The 9468-nt window shown below is 39.4% G+C and overlaps 1 pseudogene; it reads right to left on the reverse strand.

Moving 5' to 3' along the window:
* Positions 1-3455: 3455 nt before the first annotated feature.
* On the reverse strand, positions 3456-4810 carry LOC136378591 (elongation factor 1-alpha 1 pseudogene; annotated as a pseudogene).
* Positions 4811-9468: the final 4658 nt, after the last annotated feature.

Genomic DNA, 9468 nt, shown 5'->3' on the forward strand with positions numbered 1-9468 from the left:
AAAATAGAATACTGCTTTTTGTTGAGGTCTTGACCGCTGTTGACTCAAGTGAAGAAACAATGCTGGATTTTCATCAATTTTGTCGATTGGCCACTAGAGAGCAGCATTTCACTTCTTTTAAGATTAAATATCGGACTCCCACTGAATGCTGAGTTGTACCTGCAGGGCTTTGTGGTGTGGAAATCTTCAGTTATTTTCACTGAAACCCGCCATTTTCTTGATCTTCCAAAAGAAGAAATGAGTCTGTGTGAGCCTTACTAGTAATTTTTAGGCAGAGAACCAAATAATTTAGCCACGCTGTTAGACTTCATGGTTGAGAAGTTACCAGGACGTTTAAAATTTAAATTCATAATTACACAGTCCCTTGTGAACATTTGCTTCTTGATTACGTTTTGGATGCACTTTTCTTTGGGTCTACATTTTCACTCACCTTTAAACATGCTGCACACAGAAATGTGTACACATCGCGAACTCTCTCGACAGTGACACTGCAGCGGGTTTCACTTCCCTTTCACCGTGACTTGCCTGTGGACCCACCTATTCCACCTTCTTCTTCTGGCATTCTTACTACATTTGTCTACTTTTGGTTACCATTTATTTTTATAGCTCCTCATTTGTTATGTTTTCACGTGCGTTCTCCTTGAATGTGTTATCTCCTCCATCAATTGTAAGCTCCTTGAAGACACTGACTGCATTTTACGTTTCTCTTTCTTCCCATCGTGTTTGAGATGGGGCACAGAAGGGGTGCTCAACAGAAACTTCCCAAATCAAGTGACGTGGGAGGGGAAACCAGCCAGATACCTGCAGAGTTGATAGCAGATTACCTGAAGGGCACCCCTGGCACCTCTAATTGTGTACATACATGCCCGAATAAAAAAATTGGAATATCAGTATTCTAATTTTTGTGTTTTGTACCTCATTTCATCAGGACCCAAAGCAGAGCACAAATGCAAAGACTAGTTCCTGAAACACCTGCCTGATTTCCTGTAAGTTATAGAGACACTATCCTCTCCTCTGCTTCCTTTGCCCGTACAAATAGCCTATCCTGTGATGGGAATTTCTTGGTCAAAATTCTTGTAGAGTTCACAAGAGATATTTTGGGTGACATTATTTCTTAATGGGGTGACCCCATTATACATGGAGTGACGTATTTCCTATGTATAAGACCCTTCCATGTATAAGATGCACCTTAATTTTGGGGCCTGAAATTTAAAAAGAAGTATTACATAAAGTTTTATTTATCATAAAACTCATACAACTCCTCATCACTGTCAAAACTCTCTTCCATTCGCTTGTTCTCATCTGTGTCTGATGACGAATCATGCCTTCAACAATGAATGCAAAAACAAGTGCAAAAAAGCAGGAAATGCAAGTAGAAAAATCTACAACCACTATATAAGACATATTGTTTTTAGACTCCAAATTTTTCGAAAAAAGGTATGCTTGTACATGGCGATACACGGCAATCCTTTCTGTAGAAATCCATGTTGAAAAAAATGGACATAATTTTCTTTTTTTCTGAGTTTTTAAACCTCTTAATATTAATATTAATTACTACATTTAATTTGATATTATATTTTGATATTCTAAGAAAATCCCTTTGGTGGAATTATGGAAGATATTTATGGCTAGAGTAAAAAAAAAAAGGCAAAGACTAGTTAAAAAATTGCTATAAAATTTTTCCATGCAAAACTTAAGAGCCTAACCAAGGAGAGGAAGAGAAGCATGGAGGAATATTAAGAAAGCAAAACTGTCAGGATGTAGTGATCAATTGGATATGGAAGAAGAGAAGGAGGGAAGAGACTTGAATCACTCCCAGCTTCCTGGATTGTTTGAGGAGCCATTTTGACTATAGGGAATAGAGGAGGAAGAACAGATCCAGGACAACATGAACACATCTGTGTTTATCATGAGCTATCTGTGAGACATTCAAATGAAGTGTCAGGAGGGAGTAGAAGGTCAAAATGCGGAGTGTGGGGAGACACCTGGGCCAGAAAGACAGAGTTGGGGCTCCTCTGTGCTTGGTGGTAGGAGCTCCAAGTGGGTAGGAGCGCCCACCTGAAGTGACCAATTACAAAACTTCAAAGAAAACCAATTATGGGGCCAGGAAAAGATGATGAGTCAGGGAAGCAGATTGTTCTGGACTGTTGCCATGATGCTAAGGGAGAAGATGGATTTAAGGAGAGGGCATGGTCAGAAGATCTCCATTATTAGTCGGTCTGAGAAGATAGGTAAGACTTCAATTATGCAACTAGAAGGCCAGGTTTAAAAGAGTCATAGGGGAAGAATGTGGCTTGTTGTGAGCTGAGAATGAATATGCTTCCAGATTCCCCACAGGGCCAAGCACAGTGCTAGTCATGTATTAGGTACACAGTATATTTTCCATTTGTTGATCTGAGTTGATCATAAAACACCACAGTTATTCTTAAGTGGGTAGGGGAAGAAGGATATTCCCCCTAGAGGAGAGCATAACAGAGTATTTGGAAAGTTCTTTTCAAACAGAACAGGATCCTCATTCATTCTGACTCAGACCTCTGTGACACTCACCGCTCCTTCCAGAGGAGGGTCATTCTGTGTAATTAGGGATGATACTGCAGAAGAGTTTCTAAACTGTGAATATTATGACTGAGGGGAGAAGATATGAGAAGCACAAAGACACAACTATGTAAAGGTTTAATTGTATATAGGTTTCACTATGTTAAGTTTGCATATATGTTTTAAGTCTTTGATAATTAGTGCATTAATGGCAAATAAATATGTGGAACTTACTTTCAAAATACCTTGTTTCTTAAAGTGCTTCATTGTACCATAATTCAACACACAGCCCTTTGCTAAGACAGATGGAATAGCTTGCAGGATCCATGGGTTACAGACAATAAATAAATACTATTGAGCACTAATGAAGTACCATTTAGGTAATGCAATTTTTCTTTCTCATTAAACTTTGTTTTAATGGGTCTCAAAATTCTGTGACAGATTTTTGGTCAAGTTGTTTTCATTAAAAAGTACTGATATTAAAAGCTAATAACTTAAAAACTGACACACACACACACACACACACACACACACACACACACACACAAATAAACAACCCCAAACATTCTGCTTTCCTTCTGAAGGTATTACAGTACATTGTAAACATTAACCAGTCTTTTATTAATAAACTTAAATGGCCAATTTAAACAGAGTCCTGGAGACTATTCCTCCACCACTGCAGGGGGTTGGGTGAAGGAGGTAGAGGAATACAGTGTAAAAGGACAAAAAAAAATCTCATGGACACGGACAACAATGAGGAAATTGATGGGTTGGGCTTGACTTGGGAGGTGAATACACAATACCGTGTACAGAGATATGTGGAAGAATTGGGCACCTGAAACCTATATAGTTATGTTAACTAGTGTCACCTAAAAAAATCAATTAAAAAAGACTGGGATGGCAGGTATTGAGGATAATATTCATTTAACCATCTGAGCTTTCTGGACAGACTTGGTGACTTTGCCAGCTCCAGCTGTCTTCTTGTCCACTGCTTTGATGACACCCACAGCAACTGCCTGTCTCATGTTATGAACAGCAAAACAGCCCCAGAGTAGAATAGTCAGAAAAGTGCTCAACACACATGGCCTTATCAATGACAGCAGCATCACTAGATTTTAAAAACTTTGGGCTGTCTTCCAGTTTTTTTCCCAGAACAATGATTAATTTTCTCCTTCAGCTCAACAAATTGCAAGCACTGCGAGCTGTGTGATAATCCAGCACAGGTGCACAGCCAGCCAGCACTGATTTTTGTCCTGGATGTTTCACGATAGTCATCTGCTTCCATGAAGTCAGCTGCTTCCATTGGTGGGTTACTTTTGCTGTCACCAGCCACATTACCATTAGGAACATCTTTGATGGACATGTTCTGGACATTGAAGCCCACATTGTCCCCAGGAAGAGCTTCACTCAGAGCTTCATGGTGCATCTCAACAGACTTTACTTCAGTTGTAATGTTGACTGAAGCAAAGGCAACCACCATGCTGGGTCTAAGAACACCAGTCTCCAATTGGTTCACCGGGCCAAAACCAATACCACCAATTTTGTAGACATCCTGGAGGGGCAGATGCAGAGGCTTGTCAGTTGGACAAGTTGGTGGCAGTATGCAATCCAGATCTTCAAGCACCATGGTTGAACTGGCCTTGCCATCTTTATGGGTAACTTTCCATCCCTTGAACCAAAAAATGTGAGCATGTGGCTCCAGAGCGTTGTTGCCATTTGATCAGAAGTTGACATTGACGCCACAGTTTTAGGGTAGTAGCCAATTTCTTAATGTAGGTGCTGACTTCTTTAACAATTTATTCATCTCTCTTCTGGCTGTAGGATGGCTCTGTGGAAGCCATTTTGTTAACACCAACAGTCAGTTGTTTCACACCCAGTGTGTAAACCAGAAGGGCGTGCTTGCCCATTCTCAGAGGTGCCTGCTTCAAATTCACCAACACCTGCAGCAGCAATAAGGACAGCACAGTCAGCCTGAGATGTGCCTGTTATCCTGTTTTTGGTAAAGTCTCTGTGTCCTGGGGCATCACTGATGATCACATAGTGCTTACAGGTCTAGAATTTTCACAGGGAGACATCAATGGTGATACCACACACACATTACACTTTCAGCTTATCCAAGACCCAGGCATCCCTAAAGGAGCCTTTCCCCATTTCAGAAGCCTCCTTCTTGACATTTTCAATGGCTCTTTTGTCAGTTCCACCACATTTGTAGGTCAGATGGGCAGAATCTGTGTCCAATGATGACAATGTTGGTATGAGTCTTTTCCTTTCCCATTTGGCTTTGATTTAGTTTACAATGCACCTGTGTTCTGGTGGCAAACTCACTGTAAACACACACACAGACACACACAAAAAATGTATTTTAAAAAATAGAAGACTGGATAAAGAAGATGTGGCACATATACACTATGGTATACTACTCAGCCATAAGAAATGATGACATCGGATCATTTACAACAAAATGGTGAGATCTTGATAACATTATACGGAGTGAAATAAGTAAATCAGAAAAAATCAAGAACTGCATGATTCCATACATTGGTGGGACATAAAAACGAGACTAAGAGACATGGTCAAGAGTGTGGTGGTTATGGGGAGGGGGGGGAGAGGGGAAGGAGGGGAGGGGCACAAAGAAAACTAGATAGAAGGTGACGGAGTACAATCTGACTTTAGGTGATGGGTATGCTACATAATTGAATGACAAGATAGCCTGGACATGTTTTCTTTGAATATATGTACCCTGATTTATTGATGTCACCCCATTAAAATTAATAAAAATTAAAAAAAAAATGATCCAGTGTCATAAATAAACAACAGACTACATGCCTTGGCTAGAGAACCTATTCCCTACTTTTACAATCCTAATAAATAAAATGTCAGTTTCCAGGAAACACCATTCCTGACCTCTTAATCTACAGAATAAAACCCCTCCCCCATTATTCTGTTTCATAGCACCCTGTTCACAATGTGTAACTGTGTACTTACTTACCTGTTTGTTTACTTGATTGATGTCTGCCTTGCTCATAGACCATAAACTTCATGAAAGCAAGAAAGAAATCTGTTTTGTAACGTGTTCAGCAACTAGGTGAATTCCTGGGAAGTAGGAGCATTTGGTAAATATTTGTGGTGTAAATGTACATGTTTTTGTTCTGTATGTGAAAACAGCTAATTATGCAAATTGGTTAAACTCTATTGTTACTGCTTGTGTCAAATAAATATTATAAGGTAATTTTCACTAGTAGCTAGGTTCTTAGTGACAACCAAAGGTATTTGCCCAAAATATGCATTAGTAGAAAATTGGATTTATTTAGTTTGGTATAAGATTTTCATGTAAAATATTCAGACCCTTTTAAAGATTGTAATGTGTTATCATATTTAAGCTTTTGAAAGGGCTGATATTTCTGAGTTTCCAATGGTGTTTACAACTGGATGGCTGGTATCTGGTTCGACTGGTGTGTGAAGGCTGATTATTTAAGGACTTCATTATATTCATTATCAAATATTTTGAATAACATTTTGTCTTTTATCTTTTGACAACAGAAATAACTTAAGTCATCTAAAGGGGTACTGATTTTAAAATTAACTTACTAGAATTTATATTCTAGCCAAAACTTCTAAGGAGAAGGTGTGTGTTAGTGTAAATCACAAAAGATCAAAAGATAAGCAATAATAAGTATCAATTAATGCAGTCATAAAAGAGTTTACTTTAAAATTAGCTGCAACATATTTTTAGAATTAGTTTTTATATTTTGAATTGGAAGAGTGCTGATGGAAGACACAAAAATTCTAAGAAGGCTACATCACCTTGGGCTAAGTATTTTGCTGAAGAGCAGGTATTCAGGGAAACAGACAATGAGGGCCCTGCCCGGTCCCGTCAAACAGTAGGGGCAATGTCGATGTTTCCTCAGCAGATTCTAATTCCAGCAGGCCCAATTATTCTGAGCAACAGCATGGCGGCTGCTCCTAGTTCTCTCTGGCTGTTTAGATTGCTGCTCAGCTGGAATTGGGGTGGAGGACAGGTCTCAGCATAGTTGTTGGGCAGATAAAATATATTATGCTTACTTTGTTAAAGATGGCACGGCCCACGTGGAAGCCGTCGCACAGGTGATATTAATGTGTGTTGGGGGTGGGCTGTGGGCAGGCAGGATCCTTGTAGCCTGGGGCTTGGTTTTAGGACTAAGCCTTTCCCACCCTTTTTGATGTGGGGTGGTACAATCCTATCATGCCCCAGATAAGTGACTTTGTATTAGAGACTTCACTATTTTGTATATTGAATAAAAGGTTTTGATTTCTGCACTATAAAGTGGGGCAGACTGGGAGCTTGCTCTCTCTCTCAGTTCCTGAGATTAGCATTAGAGGAGAGAGCAGAGAGCAGAGAAAGGCCACGTGGAGGAAGCCAGGAGAGGCAGCCAAGATAGAGGAGTGCTGAGTGAGAAACCAGTTTGTGAAGAGTTTGTGTAGAGAGAAGGAGATGGGGAACAAAGGAGAATGAGGTTAGTGAGCTAGAAACCTTTGATTCTAGAAAACTCGGATAAGTCAGTAGCACTGAATGAGTGGGTTTTGGAGCCCAGTATGTGTTTTTACTTGCCCACCAGGTGCAAGCTAGGATTCAAGATAATGGCCCACCAGTTTTTGGCTCCGTTGTTTCATTACCATCTGTCCGAATCCAATGCGAACCTGCATTGGCCAGGCAGCTGTGATGGTGACCGCGGCAACTGGCTTTACAATAGTTAACCTGAGTTGCTGGTTACAGCAGATATAGAATTTGAGAATGGAGAGGAGATTCAGGTATTAGGAAAGTTACAGCTTTTCCTGTTATTGTCTGATTTTCTTCAATGTTTTAACTATAATCCTCTGAACTAGCATTTTGATTTTTTCCTATTCTTTGCCTGGAATTTAGATGGGGGACTCCTGATGGATCCAATTACAAAATCTCTCAGCAGCTGCTGAATTTTCTTTTTTTCTCAGGGAAATTTTGCTTAGTCCCATCCATCGTCAGTCTCTCTGTCAGAAAATGCCCTGAATGAGATCAGGCAGGCATCTTTCTGGTCTGATTGTGCTCTGAAATTCCAGGTTTCTCTCTGGTTTGTCTGATTCTTGTTTCTGTTTAGTCTTTGTTTGATGTTGTCTAAAATATAATTTTAAGGCCTGAATTAAGTTCTTGCATGCAAAAATTGGAAATGCCGGCTCTAATATTAAAAAAATAAAATAAAAATAAAATGGTTTTATTTCTACATTTTTTGGTTTAAAATTGGGACTTGTAAGGAGCGCTCATTTAAATTTAAATAGAATGGAATGTGGATCCTAAAGACTTGCTAATTTGATTGAGCTTATGCATCTGTTATTGCTAAGCAACATTATTATTATTATTATTTTTTCTTGACTCATTCATGAAGCAGTCACCAGCTGTGAGGCTTAGGACAAAGTAAATTTCGCTAACAAAGCTGTAAGGTTTTTTTTTTTTACAATGGGACGATAAAGAAGGTGATATGGGACTTTTTCAACCTTATGTGCTCCCTGAATTGCCTGTTAATTTGTGGAGTAGAGATGTTTTGAAAGATATGGAATTTTACTTGTCAGTCCTAATAATTTAGTCAGTGCTCAAATGCTTAATCAAGGATTTTTCCCACTAAGGGATTAGGGAAAAAATAGCGAGGGATTCTTACCCACATAGAAATGACATCCTATACAAGGAGGAACAGATTAAGGCAGGGGTCTCAAACTCGGGCCCACGGGCTGCATGCGGCCCGCCCACCAATTTTGTGTGGCCCACAGACTGGCCTGCAGACTAATCCACGAAGTTTGATTAGTCTGCGAGCCGCACAAAATTGATGGGCGGGTCGCATGCGGCCCGTGGGCCGTGAGTTTGAGACCCCTGGATTAAGGTATCAAAATTTAACATAGGGGCCTTGGTAGCTCCTGCTACCTCAAAATGCATTGTGCAGACCCCATTACTTAGAAATCAAATGATCCTGTTTAGGTAGACCAATGGCCTCTCTCTCAGGAGAAGCTTGGGGCAGCTGCTCAATAGCTACAAGAGCAGTTACAGCTTGGGCACATGGAACCTTCTAGTAGCCCGTGGAATATGCCTATATTTGTAATTAAAAAGAAATCAGGAAACTGGAGGCTATTACAGGATTTGAGAGCAATAAATAAGATTATGGAAATTATGGGTCCTCTCCAGCCAGGACTCCCTTCTCCTACTGCCATTCCATGGGATTTTTACTTTGCTATTATTGATCTGAACAATTGCTTTTTTACTATTCTTTTAAGCTCTCATGATTGCAAGCATTTTACATTCAGTGTTTCTTTACATAATTTTCAGGCTCCCATGGAGCGATACCAGTGGAGACTTTTGCCTCAAGGTATGGCTAACAGTCCTACCTTGTGCCAGAAATATGTTGCTCAAGCCATCTTTCCTGTACAAAGGCAGCACCCTAAGGCATACCTAATTTATTATGTGGATGATATTCTTATTGCTCATCCAGATAAAGACACTGTGCTGACCATTTTGCAACAATTAGAATATTCTTTGAAAGAATAATCAGATGGATCATTTGCAAACTTTAAATCATTTCTAGAAATTGATAGGAGACATTAATTGGCTTAGACCTTCCTTAAAATTAACTACAGGGGAACTAAAACCACTTTTTGACATTCTTAGAGAGTTCGGCTGAATCAACTTCCCCTCATTTGGAGTTAACCCTCAAGGACTTTTACCAGGACAACTTTGGCAAATGAATGTAGCTCATATACCTTCATTTGGCAATAGTCCTTTGTCCATGTTATGATGGACACTTATTCTGGATTTATGATAGCCTCTGTCAGAACAGGTGAAGCTGCTGAGCATGTTACAGCTTATTGTTTGTATGAAATTTCTTTTATTTATTTATTTATTTTTATTTTATTTATTTATTAATTAATTTATTTTTT

The sequence above is a fragment of the Saccopteryx leptura genome, chromosome 7, assembly GCF_036850995.1.
Source record: "Saccopteryx leptura isolate mSacLep1 chromosome 7, mSacLep1_pri_phased_curated, whole genome shotgun sequence".
NCBI lineage: Eukaryota > Metazoa > Chordata > Mammalia > Chiroptera > Emballonuridae > Saccopteryx > Saccopteryx leptura.